Raw genomic sequence first — 22,637 nt, 5'->3', positions numbered from 1 at the left:
CACTAGATGTCAACAGTCTTTAGAACGTCTTTCAGGCTTTTGCAGTCAACAGAGAGCGATCAAGACCTCCTGGAGTCTGATGACCGAGAGAATGACAGGCCACAATTACGCTCATTCACGTGAGGAGGTAGCTGTGTTCCAAAACGTTTTTCAAGACACTGGAATCGTCCGGTTGGAATATTATTGAAGTTCTAAGTTAACCTCTATGGGCTAGGCGGGACGTAATCGTCCCACCTACGTAACAGCCAGTGTAATCCAGTGGTGCGATTTTCAAATACCTTAAAAATCCTATTACTTCAATTTCTCAAACATATGACTATTTTACAGCATTTTAAAGACAAGACTCTCGTTAATCTAACCACACTGTCCGATTTCAAAAAGGCTTTACAACGAAAGCAAAACATTAGATTATGTCAGCAGAGTACCCAGCCAGAAATAATCAGACACCCATTTTTCAAGCTAGCATATAATGTCACAAAAACCCAGAAGACAGCTAAATGCAGCACTAACCTTTGATGATCTTCATCAGATGACAACCCTAGGACATTATGTTATACAATACATGCATGTTTTGTTCAATCAAGTTCATATTTATATCAAAAAACAGCTTTTTACATTAGCATGTGACGTTCAGAACTAGCATACCCCCGCAAACTTCCGGGGAATTTACTAACAATTTACTAAATTACTCACGATAAACGTTCACAAAAAGCATAACAATTATTTTAAGTATTATAGATACAGAACTCCTCTATGCACTCGATATGTCCGATTTTGAAATAGCTTTTTGGTGAAAGCACATTTTGCAATATTCTAAGTACATAGCCCAGCCATCATGGGCTAGCTATTTAGACACCCGGCAAGTTTAGCCTTCACCAAAATCAGATTTACTATTACAAAAGTTTGATTACCTTTTGTTGTCTTCGTCAGAATGCACTCCCAGGACTTCTACTTCAATAGCAAATGTTGGTTTGGTCCAAAATAATCCATCGTTATATCCGAATAGCGGCGTTTTGTTCGTGCGTTCCAGAAACTATCCGAAATGGTAAATCAGGGTCGTGCGCATGGCGCATTTCGTGACCAAAAAATTCTAAATATTCCATTACCGTACTTGAGCATGTCAACCGCTGTTTAAAATCCATTTTTATGCAATTTATCTCGTAAAAAAGCGATAATATTCCGACCGGGGAATCTCCTTTTCGGCAAACAGAGGAAAAAACACAAAGACGGGGGCGGCCAGTGCACGCGCCTAAGCCCACAGTCCCTTGATCGGCCACTTGAGAAAGGCGATAATGTGTTTCAGCCTGGGGCTGGAATGACGACATTCAGGTTTTTCCCGGGCTCTGAGAGCCTATTGGAGCCGTGGGAAGTGTCACGTTACCGCAGAGATCCTTTGTAATGGAATGAGATGTCAAAGAAAGACAATAAATGGTCAGACAGGCCACTTCCTGTAAAGGAATCTCTCAGGTTTTGACCTGCCATTTGAGTTCTGTTATACTCACAGACACCATTCAAACAGTTTTAGAAACTTTGGAGTGTTTTCTATCCAAAGCCAATATGCATATTCTAGTTACTGGGCAGGAGTAGTAACCAGATTAAATCGGGTACGTTTTTTTATCCAGCCGTGTCAATACTGCCCCCCTAGCCCTAACAGGTTAAAAAGGCCCTAAAGATTGATGTTTTACAACGTTTGACATGTTTCAACGAACGTAAATATAACTTTTTGTTGTGAAATTTTCTGTGCGCTTCCTACATTTGGAATAGCTTACTGAACGCACAAACAACAAGGAGTTATTTGGACATAAATTATGGACTTTATCGAACAAAACAACATTTATTGTGGACCTGGGAATTCCTGGAAGTGCCTTCTGATGAAGATCAAAGGTAAGTGAATATTTCTAATGCTATTTATGATTTTAAATGACTCCAAAATGGCGGGTATCTGTATAGCCTGGTGTATTTTTCTGAGCGCAGTACTCAGATTATTGCAAAGTGTGCTTTCCCCGTGAAGCCTTTTTGAAATCTGTCACAGCGGTTGCATAAAGGAGATGTTCATCTATAATTCTTTGAATAACAGTTTAATATTTTATCAACGTTTATGATGAGAATTTTTGTAAATTGCTGTGCTGATTCACCGGCAGTATTGGAGGCAAAATATTTTCTGAACGTCAGGCGCCAATGTAAAATGCTGTTTTTGGATATAAATATGAACTTTATGGAACAAAACATACATGTATTGTGTAACATAATGTCCTAGGAGTGTCATCTGATGAAGATCGTCAAAGGTTAGTGTTTCATTTAGCTGTGTTTTGGGTTTTATTGACACATGTCCTTGCTTGGAAAATGGCTGTGTGATTATTTTTGTCTATGTACTCTCCTAACATAATCTAATGTTTTGCTTTCGCTGTAAAGCCTTTTTAAAATCGGACAATGTGGTTACATCAAGGAGACGTGTATCTTTAAAATGGTTTAAAATAGTCGTATGTTTGAGAAAGCTGAATGACATTTTGTTGTTTTTCAATTTGCCGCCCTGATATTTCACTGGCGTGTCCCGCAGATGGGACGCTACCGTCCCACCTAGCCCATAGAAGTGATGTCATCTCTGAAAATGATCTAACGGGTAACATTAAGGAAAAAGAAAGGAGTGTTTATTAAAAGTATCAAGTACCATGACTTGTTGCCAGAATTTCTCAGTTTATATCAACTAACCTGGTGTTCCTCTGGTCCTCATCAACTGGGATATGTATTTTGGAAGTGTCAAACCAAACCCTGTGAATAAGAATCAATCAGAAAATCCACATCACATTATAGCTTCATTAGGGTGTAATAAATTAACAGAAACTTGAGCTTACATGTTTTGCCTTTCATTGAAGTGGTTGAAGACCATATACCTTTGGGGAGAGAGGAGAGAATCAGTTCAAGTCTGTCATGGAAGCATTTCAGCCCACTACGCTATGAAACCACACGCTATTACAGAGACTGACATTATGCAAGGATTTAGGAACATCATAGTTTTCCCTAAATATTGCAAATCTTTGGAAGATACTATCTTTATTAAGACCAGAATTATGCTATTTATACTTTGTAGTCAACTTTGGCCCTTGAATCAATGTTTGACTAATATTGATGCCACGGGATGATTTCAACCAGTGAAGTTGTTTTTCTGGTTCAGATCCTCTATGAGGTGGGTATTGCAAGTATACTTTAAGGTGGGACAAATTAGCACGCAAAGTACACTTAGTTGACATGAAATAGTACAAAAACACTACTTGAATTCTACTTTAAATGTAGGTGTCCCAAAGTAACACCATTTAAGTAACATTAAATACATGCATAGTATATAAAAATACAACCATGAAAAGTATACTGACATATTACACCAAAGCTAGATAAAGTGCACCTTTAGTGTACATGGGATATGCTAGCGACATTACTATTTGCAATTATCTTTCAGTGGCACTACAAATTCACCGAATGTATATAGAGAACACTCAAATAAAATCTTTCAAGTACAGTTTAAGGTGGGTAGATAAGGTGGGTATTACAAACACTTTTAGGTGGGTCAGTATACTTTACTCAGTACACTTAGTTGACATGAAATTGTACTATAACATCACTTTAATTCAACTTCAATTTATTTAGTACAGATTTAGCTGTTCCAAAATAACACCATTTACATACACACATAGCACATGCATAGTAATTACATAAAATATAGAAAAACACATACCCCAGAAGCAAGAAGATTCCAACAATGATAAGGAGAACAAACTGCTTTACATTTGAACTGAAACGCATTGTTCCTCCAATAGTGACAGCAAATATTTAGCTTATGCTACACTAGAAGCAATGTCCAATCAAATGAAGATATCTCAAATGAAACTAGTGGATCTAATCAGCACGCCTAGTCAAATGAGGAGGAGGAGCCTCAGTCCTTTGAACTGTACCTCCATGGACATATACACACATCACCACGGTAACCCACACCCAAACCAGAAGTAACCTGAAAATAGAGTTCTTTACCAACCAACCCTAACCACTTGTACATGTAGTATCCATCCAAATAAGAAAGTAGAGTCAATTAATGTCAAATATGACCAAATAAGGTCAAATAAGGCCTCATATTTAGTATTAATTAGGATTCCTAATGATCTACTCTTCTCGGGGACCAAACAGGAAACAACACAACAAATACATAACCTACATTATATACATAGCACTACATTTACATTACAATGTAGTCATTTAGCAGACGCTCCCATGGATTGGCAACAAGTGTACATTTAAATAACTCTTTCACCAGTAATTAAATCCTTGGCGAGAACTTAGGTCCTAGTTAAAGTTATTTGTTTTAAGTTAAAAAGTCAGATATGAAATGTACATTCTGTCCTTTGTTTGCAAATACAGGTTTCTCTATCTGGTCATCTCTCCCTTATCCCAGTCTCAGGGGCTCTTAAAGGGGGCAGACACCCATTTAACATGAACATCACATCCCTCCTAACTTCTCAAAGACAAAACCTTTTGGACATTTGTTCAACAGCAGTAATAATAATAATAATAGTAAATAGATGGTAAAATGTACATGAACTACAATTTATGAGACTTGCTTTAACTCTAAAAGTATTTTGTGGTAATGGTATTTGAGATTCTTCAAAGTAGCCACCTTAGCCACCAGTAGTTTGCCTTGATGACAGCTTTGCTCACTCTTGACAAGGGAAAACCCTTGAATGAGTATACATTCATTCATACAGCCAGAAGAAGACTGGCCACCCCTCATAGCCTGGTTCCTCTCTTGGTTTCTTCCTAGGTTTTGATTTGATTTGAGTAGGTGTGTCCAAACTTGATTGGTAATGTATATAGTTATGTTTGATACAAGTTTTAAAGAATTTAAAGTTAGGATAGCCTGAACCTGTGAACGTTGTTTTGGTGTATCTAACTTGAACAATTCAAGAGTTACAATTATTGTTGCTAGGTAATATATGCTGATTTATGCACATTTATGTACTTATAATTTATAGCGCAGACCAGAGCTAGTGTGAGCCAGACCTAGCTAGTTACGCCCAGGACCAGAGCTAGTGTGAGCCAGACCCAGCTAGCTACGCCCAGGACCAGAGCTAGTGTGAGCCAAACCTAGATAGCGATGCACAGGACCAGAGGTAGTGTGAGCCAGACCCAGCTAGCTATGCCCAGGACCAGAGCTAGTGTGAGCCAATCCTAGCTAGCTTTGCCCATGACCAGAGCTAGCACAGAACAGAGCAGTACAGTGCATTTGGAAAGTATTTATACCCCGTGACTTTATGGAGTCAAGTAAGGTCAAATATGATAGCCTCATATTTAATAATAAATATTTATATTATTTATTAGGATCCACAATTTCACAGAACAAAAATATAAAACGCAACATGCAAGAATATCTACATTACATTGCAGTTCATATAAGGACATCAGTCAATTGAAAGAAAGAAATTTGTCCCTAATCAATGGCTGTGCGAAGACGCTGGATAGTGGTGGGAACTGGAACATGCTGTCGTACACATTGATCCAGAGCATCCCAAAAATGCTCAATGGGTGACGTGTAACAGGGCTGGTTGTGTTGCCACTTGCCTTTAAAGAAAGGTGTATTTAATGTTCAAGCATTCTTATTGGTTGGTTCAATTCCGATGACAATAAGGCGTGTTGTTATTGGCCCCACTTGCAGATTAGGGGAGATAGCGAACATCAGGTCTCGCCAGTATGAAAATGTGATGCAAGGGGTCACGTTCTGAATACTGGTTTTCTATTGGTGCATTTTAACATTTTGTTTACAAGGTTGCTGTACATTGCTGATTTATACATGTGTGGGTATATGGTACCTGTTAGGGATTGAGGGGCTTTCTGGGATGTTCTTTGGTATATGATTGCTGTATTTAAGTGTGTTAGCTAGCATGCTAGCATGCACCGATGTAATGGTCACATAAGCCCACTGCTAACACAGTTGTTTTCATGCTACAGATTTTACCATCGACAGCCATCAACATCATTAAGCCCGGCACAACTAACATGCTGTTTCCTATTTAACAACAGATAATAAATAATGCTCAACTGGGACCACTGGCTGGGGTGATTTATTTGAACAAAACACAACACAAGGAGAGTACGTTTAACATCTGTTACACATGTCAATCCAGAGCATCCCAAACATGCTCAACGGGTGACATGTCTGGTGAGTATGCAGGCCATGGATGAACTGGGACAATTTCAGCTTCCAGGAATTGTGTACAGATCCTTGTGACATGGGGCCGTGCATTATCATGCTGAAACATGAGGTGATGGCGGCGGCTGAATGGCACAACAATGGGCCTCAGGATTTTGTCAGGGAACCTCTGTGCATTTAAATTGCCTTTGATAAAATGCAATTGTTTTCACTGTCCGTAGCACTGGTCCGTAGCACATACCTACACATACCATAACCCAACTGCCACCTTTGGGCACTTTGTTAACAACGTTGACATCAGCAAACCGCTTGCACACATAACACCATACACATTGTTGTGCGGTAGTGAGGCCAGTTGGTGGCTTATGGAAGAGAAATAAACATTAAATTCTCTGGCAACTGCTCTGGTGGACATTCCAGCAGTCAACATGCCAATTGCACGCCCCCTCAAAACTTGAGACATCTGTGGCATTGTGTTGTGTAACAAAACTGCACAATTTATAGTGGCCTTTTATTGTCCCCAGCACAAGGTGCACCTGTGTAACGATCATTCTGTTTAATCAGCTTCTTGATATGCCACTCCTGTCAGGTAGATGTGTAATCTCGGTAAAGGAGAACTGCTCACTAACAGGGATGTAACCACATTTGAGTCTAGCATTGGAGAGAAATACGTTTTTTGTGCATATGGAACATTTCTGGGATCTTTTATTTCAGCTCATGGAACCAACACCTTACATGTTGCGTTTATATTTTTGTTCAGTGTACAAGGGCTGCATCTCCTCATCTCTCCTTTGACCCAACGACACACCATTCTGAGTGCACACCAGCGGGAACATAGTCAAAAACAACACATCTTACAAGTCCTACATTCACGGACTGAAACCTATCATTGGGGTTATGTTAAATGTATTATCGTGGACATAATAATCAAGAAATATTTTAGCTCCTGCCACCTTTGGGCACTTTTTTCACAACGTGCTAATCTGTTCCAAGCAGAAACAGTCTCACATACATTTACACAACAGTTATATGGTTTCAGGGTGGAATACTTTAGTCATTATCTTTAAACATATAAATTCCTTTATCACATACATGCGCTGAGACGTGTCATACGCACAGCGTAGTTGGACAGGCTGGCCATAGCTAGCTGAAATACAAGAGGAAAGAGGAGCAGCAAACATCGGTCAAATAGTTAGGGTTAGTTGACAACGTCACGAAAACCACACACTCGCTACAATGGGGAAATACATTTGTATTGTCGTATTTCTGGATGGCCAGATATCATTTCTATTGGCTTATATTGGACCTAAGCTTGTCGCCTTTGTGACAACGATTCCTAATGGTAGAGCAGAGGCATGAGCATCTCGTAATTAAAGAAGATCTCAGTTTTATCACCTACCACAGTGTAGGAACATAAAATCTAATCAGTTAATTCACCTGCCCTACCCGGAACGTAATAATATTCCACCTGCCCTACCCAGAACGTAATAATATTCCACCTGCCCTACCCGGAACGTAATAATATTCCACCTGCTCTACCCAGAACGTAATAATATTCCACCTGCTCTACCCAGAACGTAATAATATTCCACCTGCCCTACCCAGAACGTAATAATATTCCACCTGCACTACCCAGAACGTAATAATATTCCACCTGCCCTACCCAGAACGTAATAATATTCCACCTGCTCTACCCAGAACGTAATAATATTCCACCTGCCCTACCCAGAACGTAATAATATTCCACCTGCCCTACCCAGAACGTAATAATATTCCACCTGCCCTACCCAGAACGTAATAACATTCCACCTGCTCTACCCAGAACGTAATATAGATTCTTTCCAGACAAGGCATTTTTTTAGTTGCTTGCATCTTTTATTCAGACCTTATTTGGAAGTACATAAAGGTCGTGACGGCAGTAATGACGATAGTTGCTCAGAGAAACTCCATTCTTTGGAAGCTAATTCCCATATATATTTTGACAGTATTAAGCTTGAAAAGCTGGTGAATGTCAAATTAAAAGGCTGCTTCCTGGGTTTAAAATGGAACTGACTGCGTTTTAGAAACATGAAATCATATTAAAATCTGTTCATTTACAACCCAGGAATTTCTGACAAGAGAGCACTTAGATTTGGTAATTTTCACGGTTTCATAAATTCATAGAATGTTTGGGAATTATGTATAGTAAGTCATTTGTGAAAATTCCATAGCAATATAGAGTGGGAAAGTGGCCTTGCGTTTGGACAATTTAATAGACACTGCAGTAAATAAACCATCTTTCTTGTCCAGGACCAGAGTCTATGCAGACTGGTGCACCATAGCCAATCAGAACTACAGTAGGACTATATACAAACATGCCATTTGCACACAGGCCTGTCATCATTCACTATGAACTGGACTGTGTTTACAGGCAGTAGGGCCTGCCATCATTCACTATGAACTGGACTGTGTTTTAACAGGCAGTAGGGCCTGCCATCATTCACTTTGAACTGGACTGTGTGTTAACAGGAAGTAGGACCTGTCATTATTCACTATGAACTGGATTGTGTGTTTACAGGAAGTAGCAACAGAGCGACTTTAGATCAATAGAACACATTCACCAAAAGCCACAAAATACACCTGAATGGATTTCTGTTAATATGTAAATACCATGGGAGTCCTCTTACATTTGGGAACTTTTATAGTCCTGTTGATCAAACAATCATGACAAGGTAGGCTATCTTTTCCTATATGCACATCGACAACAAGATCAACAACTAATGCTAGTCAGAGCAAGATTATCTCAAATCTAATGGAGGAACATTAGATAAACCCTCTCAAACTGTTTCAGCAAGTTGGTCGTCAAAACTGCACTGATAAGCGACGGGAATTGTAGTGTCCTCGTCCTTCTGCTGCTTGTCCCAACCAAGCACCCAGGCTAACTGGCCAAAGTTGGGCGGCAGGTAGCCTAGTGGTTAGAGTGTTGGGCCAGTAACCGAAAGGTTGGTGGATCAAGTCCCTGAGCTGACAAGGTTAAAAATCTGTTGACAAGGTAAAAATCTGCCCCTGAACAAGACAGTTAACAAACTGTTCCTAGGCCGTCCTTGTAAATAAGAATTTGTTCTTAACTGACTTGCCTAGTTAAATAAAGGTTAAACAAAAAATAAAAGTTGGCTAGCTAGCTACACAAATGAGAGAACACCTCACTCTGAACTTTTGACTCACCCCAGAATGCAAACACCCTTGTTAGGCTGTTTGCATGTTATTTAGCATGTTTGTGACTAACTTACTTTCATTGCCTACATTTACTGACACCAGTCATATTCAGCAGGTGTTGCATTGGTAAATTCATCAGTTATTTTGCGCTCTGGTGAGAGTGCTCTGAAATCGAAGTAGATAGTCAAGAGTGAATTTGCAAAACGCAAGAGATATGCTAACTGGATAACAGTCGTTCAATTTCAGAATAGCTAAACGATTAACATGTCTTGCTAGCTAACCAAATGACACCTGCATCCCCATCTCTGTAGCCACCGGAAAATTCAGTCACTCACCCACTCCTCCGATGACATCCTCCTAGCAGCTAGCTATCTAGCTAAGTTCAGTCTCTGTGTTTTAGCTTGCTACATAAATAGATACGCTAGCCTATCAGCCACATTTTAACTGACTTGTGATCACTGGCCTTGGCCTTGCTAGTTTGATTGTATTGACATTCCCAGCCTTAGTTACATTCGTCAAATTCTGTCCAAAATATTGAGTCATTGAAAGTGAAACAGTATATATCGAATGGAGGCAGGAACAATGTACCAGGGCAGCTGTAATTTACATTGTGATAGCAATATGTTTTGGCCGACCAAAAACAATGCCTTCATGTGTGTCATGGAATGTTGAGTCAAATATAACCTATTTGTAAAACCTGGTTTCTGAGCATAAACTGAGAATTTGATATTTTTGACTGCAAAGTAGTTAAAACGCTGTCAGTTCCACTTTAAACAGTCCAAGGGACACTCACCAAAAAATGTGTTGTTCCTTGACCCAAGTAACAAAACTGCAAAAGGTCAACAACATCACCGAGATAATGTTATGAATTTATACAACGGGTGGGTCTAATCCTGAATGCTGATTGGTTAAAAGCGCATTCCAGCCGCTTTACTGAGAATTTGTCTATTTCACAAATTACCACCGGCTAAATCTATCACGTTAAAATGCCTTTTTATGCTCTTAAATCTGTGAAGAAGGGCAAAGCACCTGGAACAGATAGTCTTTCTGTGGAATTTCATTTACACTTTTGGGAACATTTAGAGGGACCCATATTCAACATGTTCCAAGAATGCCTTGCTAAGGGTGAGCTGGTTACTATCATTAAACAAGGGATTATTTCCTTAATACCAAAACCTGATAAAGATCCCATTTTCATAGATAATTGGAGACCTATTAGATTATTTAATACAGTTTATAAACTGATAATTTTAGCATAAGCTAATAGACTTAAAATGGGCCAAAACCACCTTATTAATGAAACCCAAATTGGTTTCATGAAATGTCGCCACATCAGCTGTAACGTTAGTTTAGTTTTAGACTTGATTGTTCGCGCTGATTCAGTTGACTCCGACAGTATTATAATATTCCTCAACTTTTGTAAAGCATTTTATACAATAGAACACAAGTCCCTAATACATTCGTTGCACACGTTTGGTTTCGGTAGTAGGCACCAAAGATAACCCTGAAGGAGCTGCAAAGCTCCACAGCAGAGACTGGAGTATTTGTCCATCCGACCACTTTAGGACGTACACTTCACAGAGCTGGGCTTTATGGAAGAGTGGCCAGAAAAATGTAAATGTCTTGAATGGCCTAGGTCAAAGCCCAGATTTCAATCCAATTGTGAATCTGTGGTATGACTTAAAGATTGCTGTATACCAGCGGAACCCATTCTTCTTGAGGAGCTGGAGCAGTTTTGCCTTGAAGAACGGGCAAAAATCCCAGTGTCTAGACGTGCCAGGATTATAGAGACATACTCCAAAAGACTTGCAGCTGTAGTTGCTCTACAAAGTATTGCATTTTGGGGGGTGAATAGTTATGCACGCTCAAGTTCTGTTTTTGTCTTATTTCTAGTTTGTTTCACAATAAAAAAATATTTTGATCTTCAAAGTGGTAGGCATGTTGTGAGAAAATCAAATGATACAAACCCCCCAAAAAGTACATTTTATTCCAGGTTGTAAGGCAACAAAATAGGAAAATGCCAATGGCGGTGAATACTTTCACAAGCCACTGTAGTTCACAGGTTGGAGAGGCAAGCACTAAGATTTAGACAAACCCCAACAAATGCTAGGCTAGAAGAATGTGTAAATAATGTCTAGACGCATCCAGGAGCCAAGCAACCCATTTTTATGTAAATATCAATTTGATCAATGCCTTGTGGGGGAAATGTAATACCATCAAACCTTTGCCACCCCGAAGTGGACACATTTTTGGTCTGGCCCCTGGGCTGGGGAGACAAAGCCTATGCAATCTTAGTCTACTTCTCTGCTATTCAAATATGAAATCGGAACATTCAAATCATATTGTATTTGTTGCATGCGCCGAAAACAGGTGTAGACCTTACAGTGAAATGCTTACTTACAAGCCCTTAACCAACAATGCAGTTTTAAGAAAATCCCTAAAAAAAAGTAAAAGATAAGAAAAACAAATTATTAAAGACAAGCAGTAAATAACAATAGCGGGGCTATATACAGGGTGTACCGGTACAATGTGACAAAATGAGAGGGCACTGGTGTCGAGGTAATTGAGGTAATTATGTACATGTAGGTAGAGTTCTTAAAGTGGCTATATAGATAATAACAGAGTAGCAGCAACAGTGAAGGGGGGGGGGGGGCATGCAAATAGTCTGGGTGGCCATTTGATTAGCTGTTCAGGAGTCTTATGGCTTGGGGTAGAAGCGGTTTAGAAGCCAACCAGAATCAAACCATACAGATGTTTTAGTAACTACATCAACTCTATTTGCTTTCCACTTTTTAAAACAACTGAAATGTTGACCACTTTCCCAACACGTAGAGGGTATTAGCTCTTTGTATATTAATCTGCTATTCAAAACATGAAATCAGGGCAGATATAACATCTACCAATGAAGATGTTCAGATCTTTTAGTAACTGTATCAAATTATTTTGGTTAAAAATAAGTTGTTTAATATATCTCAAAATGGAAGGCTTCATTTGCCATTTGCGTCACTTCAAAGTGATGAAAAATGAAGTTTTTGTGAGTTAAGCACAGCAGCTTTGTTTACAAGCTGCTAATAAATGGTTCATATAATATTGATTGTAATAACACGAACAATAAAGTAAACAGTAAAGTAATCCTTGGGATTACTCAAAATCAGTAATGTAATCTGATTACTTTTTTGGATTACTTTCACCAATACCTTTTAAAAACATTCATCTGATATGTCATTATTTCATTTAGTAGCCTGACATGCCGTTTTCCTGTTTGGGGACTAGCGTGAGGGCATAAAGGTCCTATAATTAATATGTTCTGTAGTGAGAGCGTAAAACATAGTCACGTAGTAGAAACATGAGTAGTCTAATCATCTTCATTCAACGTGTACTAGACTATGATGGTAGGATTCAAGAAAATGACTTGACAATAAGTCTGTAACGTAACTAAATATTGAAAAACTCAAGGGTCTGAATACTTTCTGAATGCAGTGTATATTTGTCAGTTATTCTGATTCTTAAATAATACTAGTTGTATACATGCTTTCAAATATTATGAGTTGTTTAAAAACATGAATCTAAAGATTAGTGTAGAGTGGGGTATATCCCAAAACATTTCATAATCACTCCACACCACTTTCACAAACTACAGTGTAAAAAACTACATCAACAACACCTGTATCACAAACTACAAAACAACTACTTCGGCATTTAATATCTATAAACACCTATATACATTAAACAAATCCAACAATACTTATATGTGACTTGTTTCAAGAAACTAGGCGTAAGTCCCGTGTCACTGCTAATAACATGTATTTGTTTTTAAATCAAAAATGCGTTTGGGGACAGAAATGCCTTCTAGAACATGTGAACTTTCATGTGCCTTAAGTCTCCTCGCTGCCCGAATATACTCCAGGTTACGGTGGTCGGTCCAGATGAGAAAAGGGTGACGTGCCCCTCAAGCCAATATCTCCACACCGTCAAAGCCCTGACCACGGCTAACAGCTCCCGGTCCCCCACATCATAGTTGCGCTCCGCCAGGCTCAGCTTCTAGAAAAAGAACGCACATGGGCGGAGCTTCGAGGAAACGCCCGAGCGCTGCGATAGCACAGCTCCTACCCCAGCCTCGGACGCGGCCCACCTCCACTATGAATGGAAAAGAGGGGTCCGGCTGCGCCAGGACAGGTGCATTGGTAAACAGAACCTTCAGACGATGGAAGGCTCTGTCCGCCTCTGCTGACCATCGTAGCCGCACCGGCCCCCCTTCATCAGTGAGATAATGGGAGCTGCCACCTGGCCAAAACCCCGGATAAACTTCCTATAATAATTAGCGAACCCCAAGAACCGCTGCACCTCCTTCACAGTGGTTGGGGTTGGCCAATTACGCACAGCCGTCACACGGTCACACTCCACCTCCACCCCCGAGGTGGAAATGCGATATCCTAGAAATGAGACGGCTCGTTTGAAGAACTCACATTTCTCAGACTTGACGTATAGGTTATGCTCCAGCAGCCGCCCAAGCACTTTTACGCACTCAGGGGACACATGCTCGGCACGTGTGGCGGAGCAGATCAGGATGTCATCGAGCACACCACCACACCCTGCCCGAGCATGTCCCTAAGGACCTCGTCCACAAAGGATTGGAAGACAGCGGGAGCGTTCTTTAACCCATACGGCATGACGAGGTACTCATAATGGCCCGATGTGGTACTAAATGCGGTTTTCCACTCGTCTCCATCTCAGATACGCACCAGGTTATACGCACTCCTGAGATCCAATTTCGTGAAGAAAGCGCGCCCCGTGAAATGACTCCACTGCCGTAGCAATGAGAGGTAGCGGGTAACTGAAACCCACTGTGATAGCATTTAGACCTCTATAGTCAATGCACGGGCGCAGACCTCTCCCTCCTTCTTCTTCACAAAAAAGAAGCTCGAGGAGATGGGGACTTAGAGGGCCGAATGTATCCCTGTCTCAAGGACTCAGTGACGTATGTATCCATAGCCACTGTTTCCTCCTGAGACAGAGGATACACGTGACTCCTAGGAAGAACCGTCGGCCTGGAGGTTTATCGCACAATCCCCTCGTCGATGGGGGGTAACAGAGTGGCCTTCGTCTTACTGAAAGCGATAGCCAAATCGGCATACTCTGAGGGAATGTGCACGGTGGAGACTTGGTCTGGACTCTCCACCGTAGTCACACCGATGGAAACTCCTATGCACCTACCTGAGCACTCCCTCGACCACCCCGTCAGAGCCCTCTGCCCCACGAAATCTGGGGGTTGTGTGTGGCTAGCCAGGGGATTCCCAGTACCACCGAAACGCTGGGGAGTCAATGAGGAACAGGCTGATACGCTCCTCATGACCCCCCACGTCTGCATAACCAGTGGCACGGTGACCTCCCCTACTTGGCCTGACCCTAGCGGTCGACTATCTAGGGCGTGCATGGGGAAGGGGTGGTCCAGCTGAACCAGGGGAATCCCTAACCTCTTAGCTAACCCACGGTCCATAAAACTCCCAGCTGTATCTGAATCGACTAGCGCCTTATACTGGAAGTGAGGGGAAAAAGTAGGAAAAAAAATGGAGGTGTACAAGTGGTCGACAGGGGGCTCTGGGTGTGGCTGGTGCGGACTCACCTGGGGGGTCGAAGTAGTGCTCTGCCTGCACTCCGAACTCCCGGAGGGACCTCTCCAGCACTGGTCCACAGTGTGTCCTCTGCGCCCATATCGGGTGCAGGAGAGCCCCCTCCGGTCCTCCTCAATGAAGCCCCCCCCAATCTCCATGGGCTGTGGAGCGGGAGGACTGGGAGGCGGAACGAACAGGCCCCGACTGGAACGTCCCCGGGCAGCCAGCAGGTTGTCCAATCTAATGGACAAATCCACCAGTTGGTCCAGAGTGGAGGTGTTGTCCCCTACAAGCCAGCTCGCGCGGACCTCCTCGCGAAGGCTGCACCTATAGTGGTCTATCAGGGCCTGCTCGTTCCACCCCGATCCAGCGGCGAGAGTCCGGAATTCCAATGCCGAAATCCTGAGCTCTCCTCATCTCCTGTCTCAAATGGAATAGTCGCTCACCCGCCGCCCTGCCCTCCGGGGATGATCGAAAACCGCCGGAAGCGGCGGGTGAACTCAGGGTAGTCACCCCGGGCCGAGTCTGGACCATCCCAGACCGCATTGGCCCATTCCAGGGCTCGACCCGTGAGGCACGAGACGAGGACGCTCACCCTCTCTTCGTCGGAGGGGAGGGGCGGACGGTCGCCAGGTACAGTTCTAGTTGGAGCAGGAACCCCTTGCACCCAGCGGCCGTCCCATCGAACTCCCTGGGAGGTGAAATCCGGATCCCGCCGGCACCCGCTTCAGTGGGTGTGGGTAGGGGCGCAGGGTGAGGGACCGGAGCTGGTCTGGCTGGGGAGGCACCTCTCTCCCAGCTCTCCAACCGGGCCAACACCTGATCCATGGCCGAGCCTAGGCGGTGAAGGAGGCTGGCATGTTGGGAGACCTGCTCAGCCATGGATGGCGCTTCTGCTCCTGCTGACTCCATAGGTGATGGTGCGGGATTCTGTCACGACTGACTTGGACTAGTGTAGAGGCGGAATCAGATGCAGGAGACAGAGGTGCTGGAGGTGAGTGTCTTTTAATAAATCGACACACACAAAAGGCCTAAGGCACAGGGCGCTACATACAGTCTGCCTGGGAAAAACACATTCCCATAAAACACGAAAAATATTATCACACGGCACAAAAAGCAAGGGGCGCAGCCGGTAAATCTTCTGACAAAACTGTCAGTGAAAATGTACAAATCACGTCCCACCGTCCTGAGTGGACAATAAACAATCCCGCACAAAACCCCAACTGAAAACACACACTAAATAAGGCCCCACTAATGACAGACACAAAACAGGTGTGGAACAGACAGACAAAACCAAAAGACACAGAAACAACTATCGGTGGCAGCTAATAGGCCGGGAACGACGACCGCCGAGGGGCGGCACTTTCGTTGGATCCTGCGACAGTTACCTGTCTGGTTATTTTAATTTCATTACAGACTCTCATAGCCATCACACCAGAGCCAGTGTTTCCAATATCAGACCGCTGCACTATAGGAGCCTGGCTGGAAAAAAGCTATTTCCTTAACACTTGTGCAGAGGAATGGAGTTGTGTACCAAAACAGATCAAAATCCATCCATAAGTTATTAAGTTATAAGGCAAGCCTTAAGGAATGTTTTAAGACAGAACAGGCTAAGAGAAAGTATAATATTCTGAACAAAAATATAAACACAACATGTAAAGTCAAAGATCCCAGAAATGTTCCATACACACAAAAAAGCTTATTTCTCTCAACATGTTTGTGCACAAATTTATATGCATCCTTGTTAGTGAGCATTTCTCCTTTGACAAGATAATCCATCCACCTGACAGGTGTGGCATATCAAGAAGCTGATTAAACAGCATGATCATTATACAGGTGTACATTCTGCTGGGGACAATAAAAGGCCACTCTAAAATGTGCAGATTTGTCACACAGCATAAAGCCACAGACGTCTTAAGTTTTGAGGGGAGCATGCAATTGTCGTGCTGACTGCAGGAATGTCCAACAGTGCTGTGGCCAGATAATTTAATGTAAACTTCTCAACCATAAGCCACCTCCAATGTCATTTTAGAGAATTTGGCAGGACATCCAACAGGTCTCACAACTGTAGAACATGTCTGACCACACCTGCACAGGAGCTCCACATCCGGCTTCTTCACCTGCTGGATCATCTGAGACCAGCCACCCGGACAGCTGATGAAACTGTGGGTTTGCACAACCAAAGAATTTGTGCTCAAACTGTCAGAAACCGCGTCAGGGGAGCTCATCTGCGTGCTCGTCGACCTCGCCGGTATTTTGACCTGACTGCAGTTCGGCATTGTAACTGACTTCAGTGGACAAATGCTCACCTTTAATGGCCACTGGCAGCTGGAGAAATGTGCTCTTCACAGATGAATCCTGGTTTCAACTGTACCGGGCAGATGGCAGACAGCGTGTTTGGTGTCGTATTGGTAAGTGGTTTGTTGATGTCAACGTTGTGAACAGAGTGTCCCACGGTGGCAGGGGGGTTATGGTATGGGCAGGCATAAACTACAATGAACACAATTGCATTTTATCAATGGTAATTTGAATGCATAGAGATACCTTGACGAGATCCTGAGGCCCCTTGTCGTGCCATTCATCCGCCGCCATCACCTCATGTTTCAGCATTATTATGCACGGCCCCATGTCGCAAGGATCTGTACACAATTCCAGGAAGCTGTGCATGTCTCAATTCTTCCATGGCCTGCACACTCACCAGATATGTCAATCAGTGAGCATGTTTTGGGATGCTTTGCATCAACAGAATTCCACATGCCACAATCAACAGCCTGACCAACTCTAGGCGAAGGAGATGTGTGAGGCAAATGATGGTTACACCAGATACTGACTAGCTGTCTGATCCACACCCATACCTTTTTTAAAGTTATCTTTGACCAACAGATGCATATCTGTATTTGCAGTCATGTTGAATCCATAGATAAGGGCCTGATGAATGAATTTACATTGACTGGTTTCCTTATAAGAACTGTAACTCAGTAAAATCTTTTAAATTGTTGCATGTTGAGTTGATATTTTTGTTCAATGTAGTATTAATGAAACTATTTGTTTTCATATTATAATTTTGTGTACGTATTTGGTTTTATGTATTTTCAATTTTAACTTGTCATCTTCAATCATTTTAAATGGATTTTATACATCTGTGGTTGTATTGTGTTTTTACATTGTCAAATCTAATCCTCAAGCGGGTCACGGAAGGCACCTTCCACGTCGTTCATTATTTTCCATTGAACCCATAGCCCCTGGTTGATTATCCCTCACATAACATTGATTAGATGGTATGACTTGAATTGAAGGATTTTCCCTTTTGCCTTGACATTGGCAGGATGTTTTTACACAAGGAAGGGAATCCTCCATATTACCTTTTAAAAGGGTATTTTTCTTTGTTTTCTTACAGTTTACAGTATATGTATTGTGGTTAGGGGTTGTTTCTGGACAGGAATGCCAGGTCCACTTTGACATTATGCTGAAGTTTTTCTTAATGGAAATTCAGTCCACCACTGTGTCTTGTCTGATGTACAAATCTATAGATGGAATCCATTTAACATTCCCTATTTCTCCACTAAACCACTGGTTTGTTACTCATACACCGCATATCGTTGTAACAGGGGAGATGTTGATTTTAGTTAGGCTATAGAAAATATAACAAGTAGTGAAATAACACAAACATTCTGAAAGCGGTTAAATATTTATTTCAAGAAAAATACACATAATCGTATTTAAAAAAAAACAACATTTGAGATTTTTCCCAATAATCAACATACACAATAGATAGTCTACAGAATACAGGATGAATAAGGTAATAAAAATATATATTTTCCTATAAGTGAAGAATGTTATTATCCCTAAACTACAACAGTGACTGATATATATAGTACATTAAAAATGGTAGTTTTATGTTAGAGTATATATTTCATGAAAATAAAGGAGAGCCGCACACTCTAGGAGCTCAGATGCAAAAATGTAATATCGAACCTTTCGACAGCCAAGCTGTCTTCATCAGGGTATAAAACAAAGTGTATGTATTTCACCAACAGAAAATGAATGGCGCCAGACATCTGTATACCCAATGAGACATTTTATGCCTTTCCCTAACCTTAACCCAAACCTCAGTGAAGCAATACTTCGAAATTAACCTGACATTCACCATAATCAATAAAGTTTTTTTCGGCCGGTTGAATATCCAATTCTTAGTCCTATACATTGGGACGAATTTCAGCATAGTTTTTAACCTGTTGGGGCTAGGGGGCAGTATTGACACGGCCGGATAAAAAACGTACCCGATTTAATCTGGTTGCTACTCCTGCCCAGTAACTAGAATATGCATATAATTATTGGCTTTGGATAGAAAACACCCTAAAGTTTCTAAAACTGTTTGAATGGTGTCTGTGAGTATAACAGAACTCAAATGGCAGGCCAAAACCTGAGAAGATTCCATGCAGGAAGTGGCCTGTCTGACAAGTTGTGTTTCATCTTGGCTCTTTTTATTGAAGACTGAGGATCTTTGCTCTAACGTGACACTACCTACGGCTCCCATAGGCTCTCAGAGCCCGGGAAAAAGCTGAACGATATCGAGGCAGCCTCTGGCTGAAACACATTATCGCTTTTGGCAAGTGGCCAATCAGAGTACTATGGGCTTAGGCGCGATGCCGAAGTTGACCAAATGCTTTATTTTCTTTCGTCTGTTTACCTAAACGCAGATTCCCGGTCGGATATTATCGCTTTTTTTATGAGAAAAATGGCATAAAAATTGATTTTAAACAGCAGTTGACATGCTTCGAGTACAGTAATGGAATATTTAGATTTTTTTGTCACGCAATTGCGCCATGCTCGTCACCCTTATTTACCCTTTCGGATAGTGTCTTGAACGCATTCGAACAAAACACCGCTGTTTGGATATAACTATGGATTATTTTGAACCAAACCAACATTTGTTATTGAAGTAGAAGTCCTGGGAGTGCATTCTGATGAAGACAGCAAAGGTAATAACATTTTTCTTATAGTAAATCTGACTTTGATGAGTGCTAAACTTGCTGGGTGTCTAAATAGCTACTGAGAATATTGCAAAATGTGCTTTCACCAAAAATCTATTTTAAAATCGGACATATCGAGTCATAGAGGAGTTCTGTATCTATAATTCTTAAAATAATTGTTGTGCTTTTTGTTGTGCGTTTATCGTGAGTAATTTAGTAAATTCACCGGCAGTCACATGCTAATGTAAAAAGCTGGTTTTTGATATAAATATGAACTTGATTGAATAAAACATGCATGTATTGTATAACATAATGTCCTAGGATTGTCATCTGATGAAGATCATCAAAGGTTAGTGCTGCATTTAGCTGTGGTTTGGGTTTATGTGACATTATATGCTAGCTTGAAAAATGGGTGTCTGATTATTTCTGGCTGGGTACTCTGCTGACATAATCTAATGTTTTGCTTTCGTTGTAAAGCCTTTTTGAAATCGGACAGTGTGGTTAGATTAACGAGAGTCTTGTCTTTAAAATGGTGTAAAATAGTCATATGTTTGAAAAATTGAAGTTTTTGCATTTTGAGGTTTTTGAATAACGCGCCACGGGATTACACTGGCTGTTACGTAGGTGGGACGATTTGGTGCCACCTACCCTAGAGAGGTTAATGACAGAAGAGAAGCGAATGACTTTGACCTCATTGGTTTTGGTCTTCTTGTCATCCCACTGGTACTCTGGAGACAACAGCTTGCTGGGCTTGTTGTAAAGCAGGTACCTGTTGAGGTGACTCTCCTCCTGCCAGGCAGCCTCGATGGAATTCCTCGCGTCCTCTTCAAGCTGGTTCCGACAAACCTTTGTTAGTGTGTACACATCCTCCACGGACCCTCCGAACACAGCCCCGGCGTAGTAGTAGTCTCCCTCATCCATGGGGATGTAGGCTGTCGAGGCTGGATGCCGTTCATATGTGAAGCGGTCACGGGTCGCCTGGTAAAACCATGGGTGAATCACAGCAACCAGATATCTCCTGCCAGCGGTTTGAACCTGGGACCTGGATCACACTCAAATGTCTCCCCCTGGGACATGTTCACTGATGGAACATCGTCGGGACGATCAGTGAAAACATAGTAGCGCACGTTGAAGTCGACCATGAAGTGCTTCTCTGCTGTCTCCAGGAAATCTTGGAGAAAGCGGACGTATCTGTCAGAATTTAAAGACACACAGGTAACTGACAAAATATAGGAAACATCAACATAAAGGGTACTTAATAGAGAGTTGGGCCACCACCAGCCACCTTGGGCCACCACCAGCATCCTTGGGCCACCACGAGCCACCTTTGGCCACCACCAGCCACCTTTGGCCACCACCAGCCACATTGGGCCACCACCAGCCACCTTGGGCCACCATGAGCCACCACCAGCCACCTTGGTCCACCACCAGCCACCAGAACAGTTCTAATGCACCTTGGCAAAGATTCTACAAGTGTCTGAAACTCTATCGGAGGGATAATTTGGTGTTTTGTTGATGGTGGTGGAAACACTATCTCAGGCTCATTTGGATTGAGATCTGGTGACTGGCATATGGTTTACATCGTTTTCATGCTCATCAAACCCTTAGGTGACTACTTGTGCCCTGTAAATGGGGGCATTGTTGATCTGGGGGCATAGCCATGGTAGCAAAAAGAATGACTGAAATAATGGTCAGCCCAGCCTTTTTATACATGACCGTTAGCATAATGGGATGTTCATTGCTTAATTAACTCAGAAACCACACCTGTGTGGGAAGCACCTACATTCAATATACTTTGTATCCCTCATTTACTAGTGTTTTCCACTATTTTGTCAGTTACCTGTACATAACATAAGGGTTTAAGGTGCCTTGCTCAAGTGCACAATGGCAGTAACAGGCTCCTGCGATTCTGATGCCAGAAACCCTCTGTAACTGTATGGTCATTCTCATAGGACTGTATAGGACATACTCAACCGTTTCTGAACAGAAATTACAGTCTACCAGGAAATAAACAAAGTAGTACAGTTATTCAAATCTTAGCCAAGCTGTGAATCATGACATCATGATATTGTATTACCTGCCATGTGACATTAGCTGGTTATGTCCTCATACACTGAGTGGTTTTTTGTTGTCTTGCCCATTCACCATCGGAATGTGTTGAGGCTTAACAATCCTTCTTTAACCTGTCTCCTCTCCTTCGTCTACACTGATCGAAGTGGATTTAACAAGTGACATCAATAAGGGATCATAGCTTTCACCTGGATTCACCTAGTCAGTCTGTTATGGAGAAAGCACGTGTTCATAATGTTTGTACACTCGGTGTAGTTTCAGTGTTGTAAAAATATTGATAGTTTAATTTCCCTTTTGAATATTTGGGAAAAGTTGTAGGCTACTCACTTTCCAACGGCAAACACTGTTGTTGCTATGGTGAGGTTCATGGACTTGTAGATTATGTCGACGAGGTCAGGGTCAAAGGTTCCTTCCCAGACGATGGGTGCCAACCATGGGGTGACTGCCACCACATCAGTACGACTAAAGAAACAGAACAAGATCAAGCCTGACTGTGTTGTTCTGATTATGATCTCAATGTTTACAGATATACAGACCAAACCTGACTGTGTTGTACTGATTATGATCTCAATGTTTACAGATATACAGATCAAG

General features: G+C 41.9%; 1 long non-coding RNA gene and 1 pseudogene across 1 annotated transcript in view; both read right to left on the bottom strand.

Moving 5' to 3' along the window:
• LOC106599483 (uncharacterized) overlaps window positions 1-22,637 on the bottom strand; it is a 96,209-nt gene that overhangs the window by 32,941 nt on the left and 40,631 nt on the right. The gene's annotated exons all lie outside the window — the stretch shown is intronic.
• Window positions 1-22,637, bottom strand: part of LOC123728278 (globoside alpha-1,3-N-acetylgalactosaminyltransferase 1-like) — a 30,274-nt pseudogene that overhangs the window by 6,886 nt on the left and 751 nt on the right.

The sequence above is a fragment of the Salmo salar genome, chromosome ssa17 (assembly GCF_905237065.1).
Source record: "Salmo salar chromosome ssa17, Ssal_v3.1, whole genome shotgun sequence".
Lineage (NCBI taxonomy): Eukaryota > Metazoa > Chordata > Actinopteri > Salmoniformes > Salmonidae > Salmo > Salmo salar.
This window is presented reverse-complemented; position numbering and strand designations above follow the sequence as displayed.